We start from the raw sequence: 23306 nt of genomic DNA, 5'->3' as shown, positions 1-23306 counted from the left end.
AGTAAGTTTGAAATAAAACCTGAATTGGTTAAACCTTTTGAGGTGTCTGCACCTGTTGGGGACTTCGTGATAGCTAAGCGAGTATATAGGGGTTTTATAATAGTAGCTCATGGTCAATTTACCGTAGCAGACCTAATCGAGTTAGATATGGTAGAATTTAATATTATAATGGGTATGGATTGGTTGGCTTCTTGTCATGCCAACGTTCATTGTAGATCAAAGATAGTCCAATTTTAATTTCCAGGGGAGCCTATTTTGGAATGGAAAGGCAATACGGCATCGCCGAGAGGAAGATTTATTTCATATCTCAAGGCAAGGAAGATGATCAGAAAGGACTGTATTTATCACTTAGTTCGGGTTCAATATATGGAAGTAGAGTCACCAGCCATTCAGTCCATCCCTGTGGTTAATGAGTTTTCCGATGAGCTTCCAAGTCTCCCGCTAGAGCGAGAGAATTGAGTTTGCTATTGGCCTACTACCAAATACTCATCCAATATTTATTCATCCCTATAGAATGGCCCCCGCAGAGCTGAAAGAGTTGAAATAACAACTACATGACTTGCTTGAAAAAGGCTTTATCAAACCCAGTACATCACTGTGGGGAGCACCTATGTTATTTGTGAGGAAGAAAGATGGTTCCTTACGGATGTATATTTATTATAGACAATTTAATAAGGTGACGATCAAGAATAAGTACCCGCTCCCGAGTATTGATGATTTATTTGATCAGTTGCAAGGTGCCAAGTGTTTTTCAATGATAGATTTGAGGACGGGTAACATCAGGTAAGGGTTAAGGAGGAAGATATTCAAAAGACAACATTCAGGACCAAATATAGGCATTTTGAGTTTCGTGTTATGTCGTTCAGTTTGACCAGTGCATCAACAATATTCATGGATTTGATGAACTGTGTGTTCGTGCCCTTTTTAGATCTGTTCCTAATTGTATTTATCAACGATATATTGGTGTATTCTTGTTCAGAGGCTAAGCATAGATCATCTGCATACTGTGCTCAGAGTTATACAAAAAGGGAAGTTGTATGCAAAATTCTCTAAATGTGAATTCTGGTTGAACTCTGTAGCTTTCCTTGGGCATATCATTTCGGGTGAAGCCATCCGGTTGGATACACAAAAGATTGAGGCAGTAAAGACGTGACCTAGACCCACGATACCGACGGAGGTTCGTAGCTTTCTCGGTCTGGCAGGTTATTACAGGAGATTTGTAGAGGGATTTTCTTCCCTTTCAGCTCCTTTGACACAGTTGACTCAGAAGGGAGCAAAGTTTCAATGGACTGATGCTTGTGAATGGAGTTTCCAGGCACTAAAGGACAGATTAACTTTAGCACCAATTCTAACGCTCCCAGAAGGGACCGATGGTTATATGATCTATTGTGACGCTTCAAGCATTAGATTGGGTTGTGTGTTGTGCAACATGGTAAGGTTGTAGCTTATGCTTCTAGACAACTAAGAAAGTGTCATGCCCCAAGCCCGGGGCCGAGACCGGCACCTAGTGCCTCATTTATCTTTTCATACCACTTGCGACTAAGATAATCTGAACATGTAATGTCATACTTTGACTATGGGCCACATTACAAGATAATGTACGATACAAAATATAAAACTAAATGGAGACTAATGCTGACTAATGTCAACATAAAGCTGGGTTGGCAAGGCCGTCATAATTATTACAACTGACAAGCCAACAAAATATACGTATAGGACCTACAAGCCCAACATACTGCACTAACCGACAGGATATGCATATAAGCCTCTACTAATAGATGTACTGTGATCTGAACAGGTCCCCGACCTACCCATAACCTACCTACATATATACACAAGATATATACCACACTGCTAGACTCGGCAACTCCAAAAGAAGGGGAGCTTGCCGATAAAGCTAAACTCGGACAACACCTACTGAGGAGGTCTACCTGTCTGTCTGTCTGAACCTACAAGCATGAAATGCAGTGCCCCCAAAAAGGGACGTCAGAATGAAATAATATACTGAGTATGTAAGGAAATATACTGAAGCTGAAACTGAACTGATAGTATAATACCTGAAAATAATTGGGAGTCAAAGAAAATCTGAAGATATGCGCATTTGTGGATACTGAATCAACTCTCTCAATAAAGTGAGTAAAATAGCTACCCGGCGCTATAAGGCTCGGTATATATATACAACTACTCTTTCGTAGTAGGCTCGCTCATAGGCGCTCGGCCATACTAGGCTCTGTATCTCGACCAATTGGGCTCGCTCATAGGCGCTCGACCACAGTAGGCCGGTATATATCTTACCATCTGATCAGAGGTTGACCAATAGAGGCCTATCCATCGATTATAGCTCAATGATAATGAAAATACTTTTAATACTGTATATATGTAAACTCTCTACTCTTTTGACTAGAAGAAGGAAATACGCAACTGAATATGCAGTCCCGATAAGAAGAATATGGTAACTTACAAAATCCGAAAAATATATGTAATTTGCAAGACTAGTGAAATATACGTAAATTCCGGGATACGAATTTTTCTCTATGCCTCGTTATCAAACTTGTGTAATTACGATATCATGCTAAGATCAAAGAAAAGCTTAGCCTTAACATACCTGTTCCTGGAATTATTTCAACGAAATCAAGCTTCTACTTCCATGAAATATGAACGAATTTCTTACTGAATCCCTTGAAATTTTGAACGAAATTATGGTGGCTCCTTTTTGAAATTTCTATCGCAATTTGGTTGTCTAAGGGGTTAAATTGTTTGGACAGAATTGCTTCAAATGAAGCTTGAGTTGTTGAAATGAAATGTTCTGCTTTCAACGTCCTTGGCTTTAAATGCCAAGGCAGATTGTGGTTCCTTCGAAGTCTTTACAAGGCTTCCTATTAAATGCTATAGATAAGATTTATAAATCTTATCAAGTCTTAAGTATGACTTGGTTATCATATATTAGCCATTTGGCAAAGTGATTACTTAGTCATTTTTAAGCTTCGTGGCTTCTTGGCACGTTGGGGGATTAGTTTAATAATTTTTTTATCCACTTATTAGTTAACTGGGTAATGTCTTGTTACCCGGTAATTAATCAATTACCCGCATAATTTAAAAATTACCACAAATTACTTAAAATTCTATTTATTTTTAAAATACTTCATATATACTTTATATATTATATATGGTATCTTGCATGGTACTAGTTTATAATTATCGGGTATTATTGCTCGGCCCGTTTTTATTACAAATTGACCACTTTCAATGAAACCCGTTCTCTTTAATCTATGTACCCCTTTATCCTTCATAACAATTATTTATAGCTTGTTATAAATAGTGCAAGTACGTTAATGTCAAGATGATCTCATCCCTAAGTCTATGTCGGTTAACTGAAAACAAAATTTTAACGTACGAAATGCGAGACGTAATATCCTCCCCCCCCCCTAGAAACATTCGTCCTCGAATGTTTACTCTTAGATACTTTGGGAATAATTTTGCCAGAGTCTCCTCCGTACACTATACTAAAACTAATATGTACGCAGCCAGAAAACATACTATATATGCCACACATGGCCACTGTCTATAAATAGCAACACTTGGCTTCAAACAACTGTCCATTATAAATTCTGAGAGTCAAAAATGAGAGTTTACCTAATGACCTACTGTCCTGAGAGTTTATAACCTCGATTCATATCTTCAGTTTGAAATAGGTGGGGGTATTTAGACTTCATTTCTTCCTCTGCTTCCCATGTCATCTCTTCTACCTTCTTACTTCTCCATAAAACCTTCACGGATGCTATCTCCTTATTTCGTAGCTTGTGGATTTGTTGGTCTAGGATGGCAACCGGAATTTCCTCATATGACAAGTCCTCTGTAATCTGTACATCATCTGTGGGCACCACATGGGTAGGATCGCCAATGCACTGTCGTAACATAGATACGTGAAAAATCGGATGGACAAACTCCAATTCCGAGGGCAATTCTAACTCATATGCTACGTGGCCAAATCTCCGAATTACACCTTTAGGAATACCTAGTCATTAACCCCGTACTCTAAATCTCGTCGCCGCACGTCAGAGTATGACTTCTGACAACTCTGAGTTGTCAACAGTCGCTCCAAAATAAGCTTTACTTTTTTATGGCCTACTGAACCAGGTATGGCACATGTAACCCAGATTCTCTAACATCAAACCACCCTATAGGAGATCTACACCTGCGCCCATACAAAGCCTCATACGGAGCCATCTGGATACTGGAGTGGTAACTGTTATTATATGCAAACTCAATAAGGGCTAGGTGTTCATCCCAACTTCTTTTAAAATCCAGCACACATGCTCACAACATATCCTTGAGCATCTGAATCGTGCGCTCGGCTTGTCCATCCATTTGTGGATGAAAAGTTGTGTTGAGATTCACTTGAGTCCCTAGATCTTTCTGAAATGACCTCCAAAAATGTGCTGTAAACAGGGCCCCACAGTAAGATATAATAGATATTGGCACTCCATGTAGTTGCAGTATTTCATTAATATATAACTTTGCATAATCTTCTGTTGTTTATGTAAACTTGACCGGTAGGAAATGAGCTGATTTTGTGAGCCTATCGACTATAACCCATATGAAATCGAACTTACGTTGAGAACGAGGTAAACCCGTGATAAAGTCCATGTTTATCGCCTCCCATTTCCATGTCGGGATCTCTATAGTCTGCATTTGCCCTCTAGGCTTATGGAGCTCTATCTTCACCTTCTCGCAACTAGGGCATTGAGTGACATACTCAGCAATGTTCCTCTTAATAACGTTCCACCAATACACCTCCTTAATGTCATGACACATATTCGTCGACCTAGCATGAATGGAGTACCATGAATAATGTGCCTCTGACATAATCCTGTCTCGTAGCCCTACTACATCTGGAACACACAAACGACCCCTATATTTGAGAACCCCATCTCCTTTGAGTTCTTACAACGGCTTCTTCTATTGGGGAACTCGCTTTCCCAATTCGACTAATTCTGGGTCCTCGTACTGCCTCTTCTTTACTTCAGCTATGAGAGATGATTTTGCAGTATTTTGGAGTACAACTCTTCCATTACCATAGTCAACTAACCAAACCCCCAAACAAGACAATTGATGAATCTCTCTAGTTAATTATTTTTTTCTACCTATACATGTGCTAAGCTACCCATAGATCGGCGACTTAAGACATGTGCTACAACATTAGCTTTCCCTAGATGGTAGAAAATGTTAACATCGTAATCTTTCAATAACTCAAGTCATCGCCTCTGTCGCAAATTCAACTCTTTTTGCTTGAAGATATATTGCAAGCTTTTATGATCTGTGAGCACATCAACATGAACACCATATAAATAATGTCGCCATATCTTAAGTGTATGGACAATCGCAACTAATTCGAGGTCGTGGGTCGGATAATTCCGCTCATGCTTTTTTAACTGACGTGAAGCATATGCAATTACTTTCCCATGTTGAATCAGGACACATCCTAAACCGACACCTGAGGCATCAGAATATATGGCATAACCATTTGGACCTTCTTGAAGTGCTAGAACTGGCGCTGAGGTCAACCTGTTCTTAAGTTCTTGGAAACTCTACTTACAGGCCTCTGTCCACTGAAACATAGTCGTTTTCTACGTCAACTTTGTTAATGGTGCAGAAAGAGAAGAAAACCCCTCTACAAACCTCCGCTAATATCCTGCTAAGCCTAGAAAGCTACGAATCTCTGTCGGAGTGGTAGGTCTGGGCCAGGATTTCATAGCCTCAATCTTCTGAGTGTCTACCTTTATACCTCCGTCGGATACAATATGCCCCAAGAATGCTACGGACTTTAGCCAGAACTCATACTTAGAAAACTTAGCATACAATTTATTATCACAGAGGGTTTAGAGTACCACTCGCAGGTGATCCACATGCTCATTCTTTGAACGTGCATAAATCAGAATATCATCAATATAAACTATCACGAATAGATCCAAATATGGCCGGAATAGGCTATTCATCGAGTCCATATATATGGTAGGTGCATTCGTCAACTGGAAGGACATGAAAAGGAACTCAAAGTGACCATATCGGGTCCTAATGGTTGTCTTAGGAATATCTTTCTCCCGAACTCTGACCTGGTGGTACCCCGACCTCAAATCTATCTTTGAAAAGAATCTTGCTCCCCTGCAACTGATCAAACAAGTCGTTTATCCTTGGAAGGGGATACTTATTCTTAATTGTTACCTTGTTCAATTGCCTATAATCGATACACATCCTTAGTGAGCCGTCTTTCTTCCTCAAAAACAGTACCGGTGCACCCCAAGGTGAAGTACTGGGCCTTATGAAACCTTTCTCCAGCAAATCCTTTAACTGCTCCTTCAACTCCTTCAATTTGGCAGGTGCTATTCTATACGGAGGGATGGATATTGGTTGTGTTCCCGGTAGCAAATCGATGCCAAAATCAATCTCTCGCTCTGGAGGAATACCTGGAAATTCATCTGGAAATACATTCGCGTACTCCTTTACTACTGGAATAGACTAAAGTATAGGTATCTCAGCATCTGCATCTTTAACTCGCACAATATGATAAATGTACCCTTGCATGATCATTTTCCTCGCCTTCAAATAGGAAATAAACCAGCCTCTGGGTGTCGCTGTATTACCTACCCATTCAAGGACTGGCTCACCCAAAAAATGAAATCTAGCTATCTTTGTTCGACAATCAACTATGGCATAACTAGCTGCCAACCAGTCCATGCTCATTATAGCATCGAAATCAAACATCTCTAGTTCAACTAGGTCGGCTGAGGTCTGACGACCACAAACTGATACCATACAACCTCGATAAATGCGTCTAGTGATAATCGATTCTCTGACTAGTGTAGATATTGTAAAAGGATCACTTAGTATTTCAGGCACTATACAAAATTTCCGCACGACAAATGGGGTAATACATGATAAAGTAGATCCTTGGTCTATCAAGGCATAAACATCGTGAGAACAAATGGTTAACATACTCTTGGTCCTGTCGACCTCTAGCGCATAGATACGATTCTGGTTACCACCTAAACTGGACCCTCTTCCTCTGCCTCGACCTCTACCAGCCGAAGATTGAGACTCGTACCATGAAGGATGCACGGATATAGTTGATCCTATTATTGGATTTGCTGGTTACGCCATACCTCAAAATATCTATTTGGGCAATCTTGCATCATATGCCCTGGACGTTCACATGTATAACAAGCATCGGAACCGGCTCGGCATTGGCCCAAATGTCCTCTCCCGTAGATGGCACACTGCGACGGAACTGGCCATGTCTGCCCTGAACCTTGTTGTCGCTGCAAACGTGGTGCCTGGGAGCTCTCACCTAGTCTTGACTGAGTATAACGGTCATACTTGTAACCCTGTAGCTGAGGTGGCTGAGGTCTAGGTAGCCGTTTGAAGTATTGGGGCCTGTAACTACCCTAAGACTGCTCCTAAGACCTGGCAAATCTCATCCTCTTACGCTGCCCTGACTTAGACCTCTCCGTACTCTACTGCAGACGCCTACCCCTCTCTATATTCTGGGAAAATGCCTAAATACGGGAGATATCCATACTATCCTGCAATGCAGCGGTGGCACACGCCTCGGTCAACTCTGGGCCAATACGGCTATAAACCTGTGGATTCTATCCCGCATAGTAGCAACTATGGATGGTGCATATCTAGCCAATGAGTCACAACGGAGACTGTATTCTCGAACACTTATATTGCCCTACTTGAGGGCTAGAAACTGATCGAGTTGGGCCTGTTGGATCTCTCGTGGTATGTACTGGTCAAGGAAGACATCTAAAAAATTCTCTCAAATAGTAGGAGGTGCATCACGTCCCCTTGACTTTTACTATCCCTCATACTAAAGGATGGCTATATCTTGGAGTCAATAAGCTGCTAACTCAACTGCCTCTTTCTCCGTGGCATACATAACCCAAAAGATCCTATGAAGCTGATCTTTTAAATCCTGCGGGTCCTCCCTCTGATTTTCCCCGTGAACTCTAGGGGATTCAAAGCAATAAACTCTCGGACCCTTGAACTCCCAGATCCCTCAGAAGGTCCTGCACTAGCGGATTCCCTAGCCTGTTGCTGGGTAGCTACTAACTGTGCCAACAAATGCACTACACTTCTCAAGTTATGATTTGATAGAACCAGAGGGGGAATTGGATGTGCGGTATCCCTAGGAATCTCCTCAGGTGGTGGAGGAGCCGGTAATCGTTGGGTAGGGGTCTCTCCTTACGACTCCGATTGGGCCCTATCTGCTAGAGGTACCCTTCTAGTCCAATCACATACTGTTGTTTCTCTCATCTGGCTAGCCGTAGTCTTCCTAGTTACCGCCATCTGTGCATGCAAACGTCAACACGTAAGTTTAACTCAAATTTCATATAACTTAGTGCTACTACAACATGATTTAGATTTGAAAGAAGGGTAAACATTTCCTAAATTTCCTATAGTCCCCTGCTTATATAATGTCGTTTACCACACATCTATAAACAAGACCCTACTAGACATGGCTTGTAGACTCCCTAGGACAAAACTGCTCTGATACTACTTTTGCCACACCCTGAGCCCGGGGGAGAGACCGGCACTTAGTGCCTCATCTATCCTTGCGTACCACTTGCGACTAAGAGACTCCGAACATGTGATGTCATACTTTGGCTATGGGCCACATTATAAGATAATGTGCAATAAAAAATATAAAACTAAATGGAGACTAATGTCAACATAAAGCTAGGTCGGCAAGGCAATCATAATTACTATAACTGACAAGCCAACAAAATATACGTTCAGGGTCTACAAGCCCAACATACTACACTAACCGACATGATATGTCTACAAGCCTCTACTGATAGATGTATCGTGGTCGGAACAGGTCCCCGACCTACCCATAATCTATCTACATATATACACAAGATATACACCACACTTCTACACCTGGTAATTCTGGGAAAGTGGAGCTTACCAACCAAGCTGATGTTTAGCTCTGTCTACTGGAAAGGTCTATCCAGCTATCTATCGGGACCTGTAGACATGAAATGCAGCGTCCCGAGCAGAAGGGACGTTAGTATAAAATAATGTACCGGGTATGTAAGGCAATAGAATAACTGAAAGTTGAGACAGAACTAATAATATAATAACTGAAAGTAACTGGGAGTCAAAGATGATCTGAAGATATGCTTACCTGCTGATACTAATTCAACTCTCTCAATATAGTGAGTAAAATAGTTGTCTGGTCCTATAAGGCTCGGTACGTATAACTGCTCTGTCATAGTAGGCTGGCTCATTATAGTATGCTCACTCATAGGCACTCAGCCATACTAGGCTCTGTATCTCGACCATCTGGGCTCGCTCATAGGCGCTCGGCCACAGTAGGCCCGGTATATATCCTTACTATCTGATCAGAGGTTGCTCAATAGAGGCCTGCCCATCGATTATAGCTCTATGGTAATGAAAATACTTTTAATACTGTATATATGTAAACTCTCTGCTATTTTGACCGGAAGAAAGAATACTCAACTGAATATGCAGTCCCGATAAGAAGAATATGGTAACTTACAAAACTGGGAAAATATATGTAATTAGCAAGACTAGCAAAGTATACGTAAATTTTGGGATACAATTTTTTCTCTATACCTCGTTATCAAACATGTGTAATTACGATATCATGCTAAAATGAAAGAAAAACTTAGCCTTAACATACCTATTCCTGGAATTATTTAAACGGAATCAAGCTTCTGCTTCCGTAAAATATGAACAAAATTCTAACTGAATCCCTTGAAATTTTGAACAAAATTGTGGTGGCTCTTTTTTGAAATTTCTAGAGAAATTTGGTTGTATAAGGGGTTGAATTGTTTGGACATAATTGCTTCAAATGAAGATTGAGTTGCTGAAATGAAATGTTTCTTCTTTCAACGTCCTTGGCTTTAAATGTCAAGGCAGATTGTGGTTCCTTTGAAGTCTTTACAAGGCTTCCTATTAAATGCTATAGATAAGATTTATAAATCTTATCAAGTCTTAAGTATGACTTGGTTATCATATATTATCCATTTGGCAAAGTGACTACTTAGTCATTTTTAAGCTTTGTGGCTTCTTGCCATGTTAGGCGGATTAGTTTAATAATTTTTTTATCCACTTATTAGTTAACTGGGTAATGCCCTGTTACCCGATAATTAATCAATTACCCGAATAATTTAAAAATTACCATAAATTACTTAAAATTCTATTTATTTTTAAAATGCTTTATATATTATACTACCGTGGTCATATGGTATCTTGCATGGTACTAGTTCATAATTATCGGGTATTATGCTCGACCCGTTTTTATTCCAAATTGACCATTTTCAACGAAACTCGTTCTCTTTAATCCATGTACCCCTTTATCCTTTATAACACTTATTAATCGCTTGTTATAAATAGCGCAAGTAAGTTAATGTCAAGATGATCTCATCCCTGAGTCTACGTTGGTTAACTGAAAACAAAATTTTAACGTACGAAAAATGTGAGATGTAATAAAAAGCACAAGAAGAACTACCCACGATTTAGAGTTAGTCGCGGTGATTCATGCACTAAAGATGTGGAGGCACTACTTGTATGGCATTCATATTGATATCTATACGGATCATAAGAGCCTCTAGTATATCTTCAAGCAAAAGGAATTAAATTTGCATCAAAAGAGATGGTTGTAGCTACTTAAAGACTATGAAGTTGATATTTTATACCATCTGGGGAAAGCAAACGTAATAGCTGACGCCCTCAGCCGTAGATCTATGGGTAGCCTGTCATATTTATAGCCAGAAAGGAGGGAAATAGCCCATGAGATTCACTAGCTAGCTGGTCTTGGAGTTCGGTTACTGGACTCAGGTGATATTCGAATTACTATTTAGGATACAACAACATCCTATTTAGTAACTGAAGTGAAGGAACGCCAGTGTGAGGATCCTGTGTTAATTCATTATATGGATACCACCCCCAGAAGGACAAGACATCGTTTGAGATTACAGAAGATGGGGTCCTCAGATATCGAGGATGATTATGTTTCCCTAATGTTGCAAGGCTGCGTTAGCAGGTTATGGGAGAAACTCACTATTCTCGTTATTCTATCCATCCAAGAGCAATAAAGATGTATAATGATATCAGGGAAGTATATTGGTGGGACGAAATGAAAAATGATATAGCAGAGTTTGTTGCTCAGTGCCCTAACTGTCAGCAGGTCAAGATTGAACATCAAAAACCCGGTGGGTTATTGCAGGCTATAGAGATTCCGACTTGGAAGTGAAAAGTAATCAATATGGATTTCAACGTAGGCTTACCTCGTACTCAGTATAAATTTGATTCGATATGGGTGATTATTGATAGGCTTACAAAGTCAGCCCATTTTCTGCCCGTTAGAACTACATATTCCTCAGAGGATTATGCAAGGCTTTATATTAAGGAGATAGTATAACTGTATGGTGTCCCTATATCTATTATTTCGGATAGAGGAGCTCAATTTACCGCTAACTTTTGGAGGTCCTTCAAAAAAGGATTGGGGACTCAAGCAAGTCTTAGTACAATATTTCATCCTTAGACAGAAGGACAGGCTGAGTGTACTATTTAGACACTAGAGGATATGTTACAAGCTTATGTGATAGACTTCAAAGGTAGCTGGGATGATCATCTGCCGCTTATTGAGTTTGCATATAATAATAGCTATCGTTCCAGTATTCAGATGGCTCCATACAAAGCTCTTTATGGATGGAAGTGCAGATAACCTATAGGGTGGTTCGATGTTCGGGAAGCTACGTTAGTAGGACCAGAATTGGTTCAGCAGGCAATGGAGAAAATTATGCTTATACAAGAAAGGCTATTAGCAACTCAGAGTTACCAGAAGTCATATTCTGACATGCGGCGACGAGATTTGGAGTTCGAGATTAATTAATGGGTATTCTTAAAAGTGACACCTATGAAGGGTGTGATGAGGTTTGGAAAGAAAGGAAAACTTAGCCCATGGTATATTGGGCCTTATAGGATCGTTCGAAGAGTGGGCTAAGTAGCTTATGATTAGAATTGCCCTCAGAATTGGAGTCTGTCCATCCGGTTTTTCACGTATCCATGCTACGGAAGTGCATTGGCTATCCTACCCGAGTGGTGCCCACGGATGATGTACAAATTATAGAGGACTTGTTATAAGAGGAAATTTTGGTTGTTATCCTAGACTGACAAATCCGCAAGCTACAGAATAAGGAGGTAGCCTCTGTGAAAGTACTTTGGAGAAATAACAATGTGGAAGAAAAGGCTTGGGAGGCCGAAGAATACATGAAGTCTAAATATCCTTACTTATTTCCTCCTCCAGAGAAGGGTCCAACTGGGACATCACAACCATAAGGCACGTGTATAAATTCTTGTATTGGTTATTGTCCTCGGTCGTGTGAGTCCATTGTTGTTATTGATGATTGTGGTCCTATGTAGCGTCGGATTATTGAGTTTCCACATGAAGAGTTGGTAGTAGTACTGTTACAAAGGTGACTCTGCCAAAGTTGTATGGATCCCGGGGAGTTGAACATTCGAGGAAGAATGTTTCTAGGGGGGAGGATGTTACATCTCGCATTTTCGTAAGTTAAAAGCTTCGTCTTCAGTTAATCCACGTAGACTCGGGGATAAGATTATCTTGAGGTTAACATATTTATGCTATTTATAACAAGCAATAAGTGTCATGAAGGATAAAGGGTATGTGAATTAAATAAAATGAGTTTCGTTGAAAATGGCCAATTTGGGATAAAATACGGGTCGAGCGATAATACTTGATATTTATGGACTAGTACCATACAAGGTACCATATGACCATGATAGTATGACGTATAAAGTATATTAATAATGAGTAGTATTTTTAGATAATTTGAAATAATTCTTAGTTATACGGGTAATTGGTTAATTACAGGATAACGGGACATTACCTAGTTAATTAATAACTTATGAGATAAGAATAAACCCCCCCTCCCCAAAAGAAATACGTGGCAGCACCACCAAACCAATAAAAATGAATATCAAATTGGCTTAGGCGGAAATATGCCATAATACATTCAAGACACCCCACCTTTTACACTATATATATATATATTAGTATCTTATCATAAAAGAAAGGTTAGCATTTTTTCAAGCCTTCAAAAAAAGGCTTCACTTTTCTTGTCTTGAAACCAAAGATCAACAGAACGTTTAGCATTTTTTAAGATTTCAAAAAAGCTTCACTCTTCTTGTCTTGAAAACAAAAGCTAACAGAACGTTAGAAACAGTACAGCTTAAGCCTACAAAATGTTAGCAACAAGACTTTTGCAATCAAATTCTCCTACGAGAATATTATACGGAGTTTTCCCTACTCCAGGTATGTTAAGGTCATCCCTTCTTTCTTTTGGCATGGTTCAGTTTTCATAAACGACTCTATTCATAGAAATACTAGGGGTCTCTGTGTTCTTGATTCCCCATGTGACATATTATTATATCTTCTGTTCATGGGTCTCAAAAGGACACGCAGTTGATAAAGTTTATCCGAAAAGAATATTGAAATTTTTAACATATTTTCATGCATTTTATTCATTTGTGCATTTACATTGACTCATGACTAGACAGCGTTATATATGCATATTTATATGTATATACTTATGTATATGGTATATGAGAAAAAAGTTACGGCGTTATATACGCACCACCACCTGATTAGTTGGTATATGTTGATGATGTTGCCCACAATGGCCGATATGATATGATGGGATGCCCTCATTGGCTTGATGATGTTATGTACACCTATACCCATGCATGACATGACATTTATATGCACGTGCATGACATTATAAATGTTTCAGCATTTACAAAGTTATTCAGATTTACAGATGGATTTCTTTATTCCATGTTTCATCAATGCCTTTTTCGTGCAGATTTTCATGCCTTACATACTCAGTACATTTTTTGTACTGAAGCCCTATTTCACGGGGCCTGCATTTCATGCCCGGAGGTGCAGGTAGGCAAGTTGATGGTCCCCCTTCTTAGGATCCTTAATCAGCGAGAGTTGGCGTGCTCCACTTTATCCGGAGCTGCTTTTGATTTTGGTATGATATGCTTGTATACATATGGGTATGACGTGGCTCAGTCCCGTCTTTGTACATTTGTATTTCTATTAGAGGTCTGTAGATAGTTATGTGCAGTTGGATAGTATGTGGCCTTTCCGGCTTTCAGTTTTGGGGATATAGTTATCTATCACGGCCTTGTCGGCTTGCACACTATAATCCGCATGTATACGTATAAATGTCTTTTGGACAAGTTTCCTTCATGTATGTTATTCTCGTAATTCAGCAGATATTAATCATGGTTAGAGCTTAGACGCATGTGTATACAGATAAAATCAGAGAGCCCAATTTTACGATTTCCGTGGGCATGGTCTCATGCAACTCCCAACACGTTGATGTCAGTTCACACATTAACGGGAGTACACGCCAAGAAAATCAACAGGAAACTTGGAAAAACCCCACCTGGGAAGAAATGAAAAACCTCAGCACATCGTTCATATGATCATTGGGGGACCGACATTCCCCAAGGACCCATAATCAAACGGGTAAAGGTGCCCGTTGTAACGGAAGGGTTATTTCGGGGCCGTATGTCCGAAGACATCCTTGCATTCGGCGAGGAATATTTTGAGACCTTGACTCGACCACATAACGATGCGCTGGTAATTTCATTTCTCTTGAATAACATTCAAATTAAATGTGTACTCGTGGATATAGGTAGCTCAGCCAACATAATTAGGTCAAAGGTGGTAGAACAGCTCAGACTGCTTGATCAGATCATACCTACCTCCCGAGTTCTAAACGGTTTCAACATGGCTGGCGAAGCAACGAAGGGGGAGATCACCCTCCCGATCAATATGTCCAGTGTTGTTCAGGACGCCAAATTCCATGTCATCAGAGGTGACATGAGGTACAACGTATTGCTTGGTAGGCCGTAGATACACAACATGAGGGAAGTACCATCAACTATGCATCAGATGATGAAGTTTCCGACAAAGGGTGTCATAAAGATAGTATCTGGAGAATAGCATGCAGCAAATGAAATATTCGCGGTCCACTGGGAGGCATCAAATTCTATACACTCTGCCTCGGAAGAGCCGGGAGGCAAACAGACCCCCAAGGATGATGAGGAAGATTTCCTTTCTTCCCAAACTTTCATTGCCTCCGAAGAGTCGGATACAACGAAGTCGACTATTGAAGAACTAGAGCAAGCAATTTTGATCGAACATCTCCCAGATCAGAAGGTATACTTGGGAACGGGACTAACGCCCGAACTTGGGAAAAAACTCATTCAATTTCTTATTAATAACATCAATTTCTTTGCTTGGTCCCATTTAGATATGACAGGAATCCCACCAGAAATAACCACCCATAGACTAAGTGTCGACCCTAGATTCAAACCGGTGAAACAAAAAAAGGGACCACAGCCTTGGGCCAATTCATATCGAGGTCATCAGACAGGAGTCATCATTTCTTCTCCTTACTCAAAAATAAAAATAACTTCGAATGGACTTCGGAATGCCAATTTGCCTTAGAGGAGTTGAAGCGATATCAGACTACCCACCTTTACTCCACACCCCAAAAGAGGATAAGACGCTGTATTTATACCTGGCCGTATCCGAGATAGCAGTAAGTGGTGTGCTAGTTCGAGAAGAACAAGGTGCGTAATTCCCTATTTATTATGTAAGTCGGACCCTGGGAGATGCTGAAACTAGGTATTCACACCTAGAAAAATTTTCTCTTGAATTAATAAGCGCATCGCGAAAATTGAAACCTTACTTTCAATGCCATCATATTTTTTTAACAACATATCCTCTCCGAATCATATTGCATAAGCCTGAATTATCGAGCCGACTGGCCAAATGGGCCATCAAACTCGGGGGATATGATATCGAGTATCAACCCCGAACGGTTATCAAGTCCCAAATTCTGCCGGATTTTGTGCCGACTTTTCGCACTCCCTGGTGCCCGAGGTAGAGAAAGAGATTTTACTAAAAATAGGCACATCTTTCAGGGTATGGACCATGTTCACTGACAGTGCCTCGAACGTTAGAGGGTCCGGGCTCGGCATAGTTCTGAAGCCGCCTAAGGGCGGCATAATTAGGAAATCTATAAAAACTGCAAGGTTGACTAACAACGAAGCCGAATATGAGGCTATGATTGTAGGTTCAGAATGGGCCAAAGGCCTAGGAGCTGAAGTCATTGAAGTAAGATGTGATTCCCTCCTAGTAATAAATCTGGGAAATGGGAGCTTCGAGGTTTGAGAAGATATGATGCAAAGATACTTAGACGAAATTCAAGTCACATTGCACTGCTTCAAAGAATGGACTTTGGTCCACATACCTCGAGAGCAGAATAGCGAGGTCGATGACCTTGCAAACCTAGGATCATCTGTCGAAGAAGATGACATACTCCCCGGGGTTGTTGTTCAACTATCCAAAATAGTGATCGAGGAAGGTCATGCCGAGATCACTCTACTAGCCTAACATGGGATTGGAGAAATAAATATATCAATTATTTGGAAAGTGGGAAACTACCCGCGAATCCAAAAGAGTCGAGGGCCCTGCAAACCAAAGCATCACGATTCTCGCTCGACGAAAATAGAACTCTGTACAAAAGAACCTTTGATGTCCCCTAGCAGTATGTCTGGGGCCGGGGACACAGATTATATGCTCCGAGAAATCCACGAGGGCACCTGCGGAAATCACTCTAGTGCCGATTCCTTAGTCTGAAAGGTGATCAGAGCAGACTACTATTGGGATAACATGGAAAAGGACACTAAAGAATTCGTCCGTAAGTGCGACAAATGCCAGAGATTTGCCCCGATGATTCACCAACCCGGTGAACAACTGCATTAGGTCTTGTCGCCATGGCCTTTCATGAAGTAGGGATGGGCATAGTCGGACCTCTACCAATGACACCGGGTAAAGCTAGATTTATTTTATTTATGACTGACTACTTCTCAAAATGGGTGGAAGCGCATGCCTTCGAAAAGATAAGGGAAAAAGAAGTTATTAACTTCATCTGGGACCACATCATGTGTCGATTCGGGATTCTTTTTCAGATAACATGTTATAACGGGAAGCAGTTCATCGGAAGCAAAATAACATAATTCCTCGAGGATCATAGAATCAAAAGAATCATGTTGACACCCTACCATCCGTGTGCAAATTGACAGGCCGAATCTACAAACAAGAACATCATTCAAAACTTAAAAAAGAAGTTGGAAAGTGCTAAGGAAAAATGGAGAGAAATATTATCTGAAGTGCTATGGGCATATCGAACAACTCCAAAATCAAGCACAAGAGAAATGCCCTTCTCTCTGGTATATGGTGCCGAGACTTTGATACCGGTAGAGGACGGAGAGCCAAGTGCCAGATTCCGACACACCACCGAGAGATCAAACAACGAGGCCATGACTACGGCCCTCGAATTATTGGATGAAAAGCGAGAAGCTTCGCTGGTCCGAATGGCCGCCCAAAAACAAAGGATCGAAAGGTACTATAACAGGAGAACAAATCTCTGACATTTCGGAGTCGGGGACTTAGTCCTGAGAAAAGTCACCCTAAACACTTGAAACCCTAATGAAGGAAAGATAGGCCAAAACTGGGAAGGACCATACCGCGTCCTTGGAGTTATAGGCTAAGGGTTCTACAAGCTCGGTACCATGGAAAACGAAAAAATTCCAAGCAATTGGAACATATCAATTCCCAAGCATTACTACTGCTAAGGTGTCCGATGGAAGACGCCGAAACATCCCCCGGCTTGAAGACCTTGGGTTTTAAAGCATGCGTTGCACTCTTTTCCTTCGATCGGATTTTATCTCAAGAAGGGTTTTACCGACAAGGTTTTTAACGAGGCAGGATCAATATGCTACGTAAGGAGAACTTAACAACTATTCAAGGCTTATTTTCAATCATCCTCGAACACTGGGGGTATCCCCCTGGATGATCACCTTATCGAAGAAGTCAAGATGAGTCAAAAAGGGTCTCGATAGGAAAATGATGTATCGAGCCAAACGGTCGAATGAACCGTGCTCGCATAGAATAATTGAAACCTTGAGGTTGAAAATATGTATACATGTACCAAGTAATCAAAGAATATTTTCCCTCAATCAAAATGTTTTGTGCTTCAAAGAAGTATGCTACTTTTACAAGAAACGGCTCCAGAGCCAAAAAAATCTACCGAACACTTGGGGACTGACATCAAAATCTTGAAGCCATATGACCTCTACGTCAGAAACTTCGAACTTGTAAGCCCTCAATGAGTCAACACCAAGTTTATAAAGAACGACTTCAGAGCCAAGAAACTCATGATGTCTTGGGGACTATCGTTGACTGTCATCCCACCGAGCTATCAGAAACTCAAGGTCGTAAGACCCCAAGCGGGCAACCTCGAGCCCGAAAGCCCTCCATGTGTCAATACTAGAAAATGTAAGACCTCTACGAGGCATTATCAACAGTATAAGACCTCTATAAGGTAACACCAAAACTGTAAGACCTCAAGCAACATGAGTTACACTTGTACCAAGTAACCAAATATGTAAGACCTCAAGTAAGGCATGTTAAAAATTATAAGACCTTACAAAAGGCATAAATTCAGATCTTAAAGTTAAGGCTATACATTCTAACTTGTAAGACCCCTAAAAGGCATACCATCAATGTAAACGTAGAAACTACTTCACTCGAGGACTGAAAGGCTACGGCCAAACGCAATGACTACGGTCATAAGGCTCCAACCAAACTTACGCGACTCGGGGACGCTTGATCGTCGCTATAAAATCACAGGCCTTCAATTACTTCGAAAAGAACTAGTTAATCAGGCTACCCTCGGCATAAGCAAAAGAGCTTCGATCATATCAGCTCCAAACAATAGGCTTCGAAACAATTCAGCCATCGAGTGAAACCTCTCGAGGTGCTCATTTATCGCTAACAATCGAAGTTCTTATCGAGCCGTCGAAGAGTTGGGTGAACACAAAACTTCAAAAAGTCTTAAACAAAGGAAAATAAAGTCAATAATAGAGGTTGTACCTACCAAACACGTAAGAGCCTAAGCATTAACCAATATTAGAGGTCGTACCAACCCAGCACATAAAAGCCTAAGTGCCAGCCAATATTAGAGGTCATACTAACCCAACGCATAAGATCCTATTGCCAGCTAATATTATAGGTCGTACCGACCCTACGCGTAAGAGCCTAAGCACTAGCCAATATTAGAGGTCGTATAAACCCAACGCGTAAGAGTCTAAGCGCCAGCCCATACCAAAGGTCATATCGACCCAACGCGTAAGAGCCAGCTTAAAATTCAAAAACTTAAAGGTCAATAAACTTAAATGAAAACAAGACTCCGGGACTAAGCCCCGAACGATCAACCCTCGGCCATTACAAACCGCTCAGTGGTAGCAGTTTCCTAAGGGCTTAAATTCGAGGTCTGAATTTCGAATCAATTGTCAAGCAAGCGTCACAGTTTATTCCTAAAAAACCAAAGGAAAAACAAAAAAATGATGAAAAACGAAAAGTCTTTACATATATTTTGAAAGGTTCACAAAGGTGCATTTATGAGGCCTATGTTTGAATCCCTTACAAAGGCAAAAGGCAAATAAAACCCTAATCTACCACCGGTGCTATGCCTTCGACGACTCCCTCGGAAATTATGCTTTCAACAGCACCGGCCATGACCCCCGGGTTTTCAACGGCCTCTCCCCCTTTTGGGATCTCTCCTCCATCTTCATCATTTCCCGAGTCACTACTCGACTCGCCTTCAGAAGAAAGCAGGGTCGCAGCCTCCTCTTCTAAGGTCTTCACCCTCTCGATCTGGGCGGAAAAGTTGATGCCCCCGGCATATATATCCTCAAGAGCCCACCTCCGAGATTCTAAATGGGCATGCTCCACAGCTCGTGTTAATCACGGCTCGGCCTCCTCGGACACCTTCTTGGCATGAACATTTGTAGTAGCGGCATCCTCTTTATGCGAAGACATGAATGCCTCGGCTTCAACCCTAACCTCGGATAGTGCAGCAACCAACTCAGTATGTAGAACCATATAGTTATTACTCTCCTCCCTCGCATCATCAAGTTGATGCCCGACTGAGACCACCTCCTCCTAGAGGGTATCTCTCTCAAAGACTATCTCACTCATGTGCCGCTTGAGTTCAAGAATTTCAGAGTCCCTGGATCGGAGTTCCTCCTTCATTAGGACATCTTTCTTCTCAAGCTGCAAAGATTGACCCGAAGGTGTTAAAGCACTTAAGTCGGATAAACATGTAGACAAAAAGCAAGCAAGAACTATATAACCTGCTTAGTGAGATGAGTCCTTTCCCGGGATGCCGCCTCCAAATAATCCCGAAGGCCACGGAGTTCCTTCTCCCTCTTGGTAGAAAGAGATCTAAGCTCATCAGCTTCTAAGGTGAGCTTCTTGTGCTCACCCTCGTAATGAGTCAGCTCGGTTTGAAACCTGGCAAAGGTCTGATTGTACAGCACCTTGGCCTGGAACCATGAAAGAAACAAGGTTAGCAAGACAAAAATCGGGACACCAAGCAGAATCTACGAAAGGATTACCTACTCACAGAGCCTGTCGATCTCACTGAAAATAAGCGAGGCGTCAAGCTCAAGTTTTTCCTCAGGCGCAGCAAAAAGCCTCTCAAACGCATTTTTATCTCCAACATACGCCCCCACATCGGAATACTCTTTATTTTGGGCATCCTGCACCTCCCTCGGAGAAAAAGGAGATCCCAAAGGGGAATCGCTCACTTCAATAACAACGACTAGATCAATCGGGGCTGTCTCCTATTTCTAGAGAGCTTCAGAACTAGGCTTCCTAGACCGCCTAATGAAAGCATCTCAGCTCGAGGAAAGTTTTATCCGTCACTTAACTCAGGGATATTACCCGACGTACCCTCGAAGGCCTCTTCAGTCCTAGGTAGGAAAACAACGGAATCAAGTTCCGATTTAGAAGCCATTACCTCTACAGTATGTGGGGCAGTTAGGTTTTCTCCCCCCGCGGGTGCTTTAGAGGAATCATCTTTCCTTTTGCCTTTAGCTTGGGGACTCCTTGGCGCTTCTGGGGTTAAGGTTGATGAATCAACCTTAAGTTCTTCCACTTTGGATTTCTTGGATTTCGGAGAATGAGTCGACGACCTCCTTTATCTTTTCTTCTCTTCGTCAGGTTTTGGGGTATCGGCTTTACCAAGCAGTGCTTCCCTCATCAAGGAGACCTCCCCCAGACCTGCACAAATGCAAAATATAAACACGGGGAATGAGGACACTATCAGCAATAGTTCTTTTATGACATACAATTATAGCAAAAGTAAAGGCTCATTGTGGTCTATGGCTTCCAATTGAGCCTAGGACAGATCGCGCCACATGTGCTCAACGTATGGGCAAATCGAATCCAGCTGGTTGACCTAACCCGAGAGGTCCTTAACCGTATTAGGGTACACTACGATGGCTGCATCGGCGGAGGAAGTAAGTTCGTAGGGAGATGTACCCAAAGAGAAACAAGAGAACATTTAATTAGCATATCTACTTACGTTTCATGTTCCACCTTTCAATGAATGGCATCCTCTCCACTGGAATCAGGTCCGAAGTCCTAACTCGAACAAAATAGCTTATCCATCCTCCGTTCCTAACCTCATCGGTACCAGCAAAAAGGGCTCTCGAGGCCCGACAGTGGAGCTTAATCAGGCCTTCACGGAAGAGTTGGGGACTATACATTCTGTTCAGGTGGTCGAGAGTGAAGGGCATCCCCTTAATCATGTTCGTGTAATATCTGGTCATGTAAACAAAGCGCCAGAATGAAGGATGAATTTGGCCGAGAGTCACTCGATATCATTCACAGAAGTTGAGGACCACGGGGTCTATTGAAGTCGAGGATGGATCCAGTGGGCCAAGGGTAAACGAATAAGTATACACACTGAGGAAACCGGCCTTGTATGTCGTTATGTCCTCCCCCCAGAAGGAATCTCCATAAGCATCGCGCCCCCCCAGTCGTAGTCTCTCTTTACCTTTTCAACGTATGCTATTGAACTAACATATTGAGACACAGGTTCACATCATCCCAGCTTCAAAGAAGGTTTTTTGGTCTTAAAATCGGAGGTCGTTTCAAAGGCTCCAAGAATGAACTCCCCGATGCGAGGGGGCATTGTTTCTTTTCCCTCAGACGAGCGCGAGGAAGAGGAAGGAACATCTTCCTGTGGGATAGAGGTGGACATTTTCACCATTCTTGTTAAAAGATTTCAGAGGAGAAATGAAAATTGTGTTTTAGAAAAGAACACAGGAGAAAGGTAAGAAGAACTCTTTTGAGGGCTTCGTGGTGCAATGGAAAATAAGGAGCGAAAGAAGAAATACTTATAGAGGTTTAACGTGCACGTTGGAGCAGACCAGTTCTATGGGAGGCAGCTTCCCTTTCATTACTTCTTTTAGAAAGGATCATCAAAGAGGAGACAACCCGCTCAAAAGACCACAATTTTCCGACCAAGACAATCAAAGATAGCCGGCGTGGGCGCGACTTATGTCCGTGGCCCTATGCCCGACCATGCCAAGGTTTGATACCCAACCGCTGTAATTAATTCAAAGGCTTTTAAGGGCTCTATGGGCGCGACTTTTAGGCACCTCATTTTGTGACGTTAATCGCTTGGTAGGGTGTGTACCGTCGTAATGGAAGTATCGAAGGGACAACAATTCGAGATCGTTTCTTATCGTTTTACTCTAAGAAACGCGGGGACTAGCTGTATACAAATAAAATTAGAGAGCTCGATTTTATGATAATTGTGTCTTTCCATAGCTTCACCTTGAAGGCCCGGGGGACAGTTCGAGGTTTGACCTCGAGGGTTCTTTATGTCCCACCTCGGAACAGCAAAAATTGATGTTTATTATGGATAAGCGGGAAGTTCCCTAGGCATGTGGTCAAAGCTGACAACACCTACAAGAATAGTACCAGTGTATACCAGACTGCTAAGTAGTTGTACCAGCTACATTTATTTGTAATAATTGTGTATGTACTATATTGAGATTCTCCTCCTATATAAAGGGGACCCTTGTTATTTCTTGAAAAAATTAATACAAGAACAAGAACATTCTCTGCTCTCTAACTTAAACACATTCTCCCTTGATTCTATTACTTATATTTATTGCTTACATTTATTGCGTTTCATTTATTGTTCTTTATTTATTACTCATTATTGATCATACAAAGCTCTTATCAAAGCTATTAGAATTGGTAGTCCTTCATCGATCATTCACAGCATAATGCTTAGCTCGACCTCGAG

This window comes from Nicotiana tabacum, chromosome 16, assembly GCF_000715075.1.
Source record: "Nicotiana tabacum cultivar K326 chromosome 16, ASM71507v2, whole genome shotgun sequence".
Classification (NCBI taxonomy): domain Eukaryota; kingdom Viridiplantae; phylum Streptophyta; class Magnoliopsida; order Solanales; family Solanaceae; genus Nicotiana; species Nicotiana tabacum.
Note: the sequence above shows the minus strand (reverse complement) of the source record.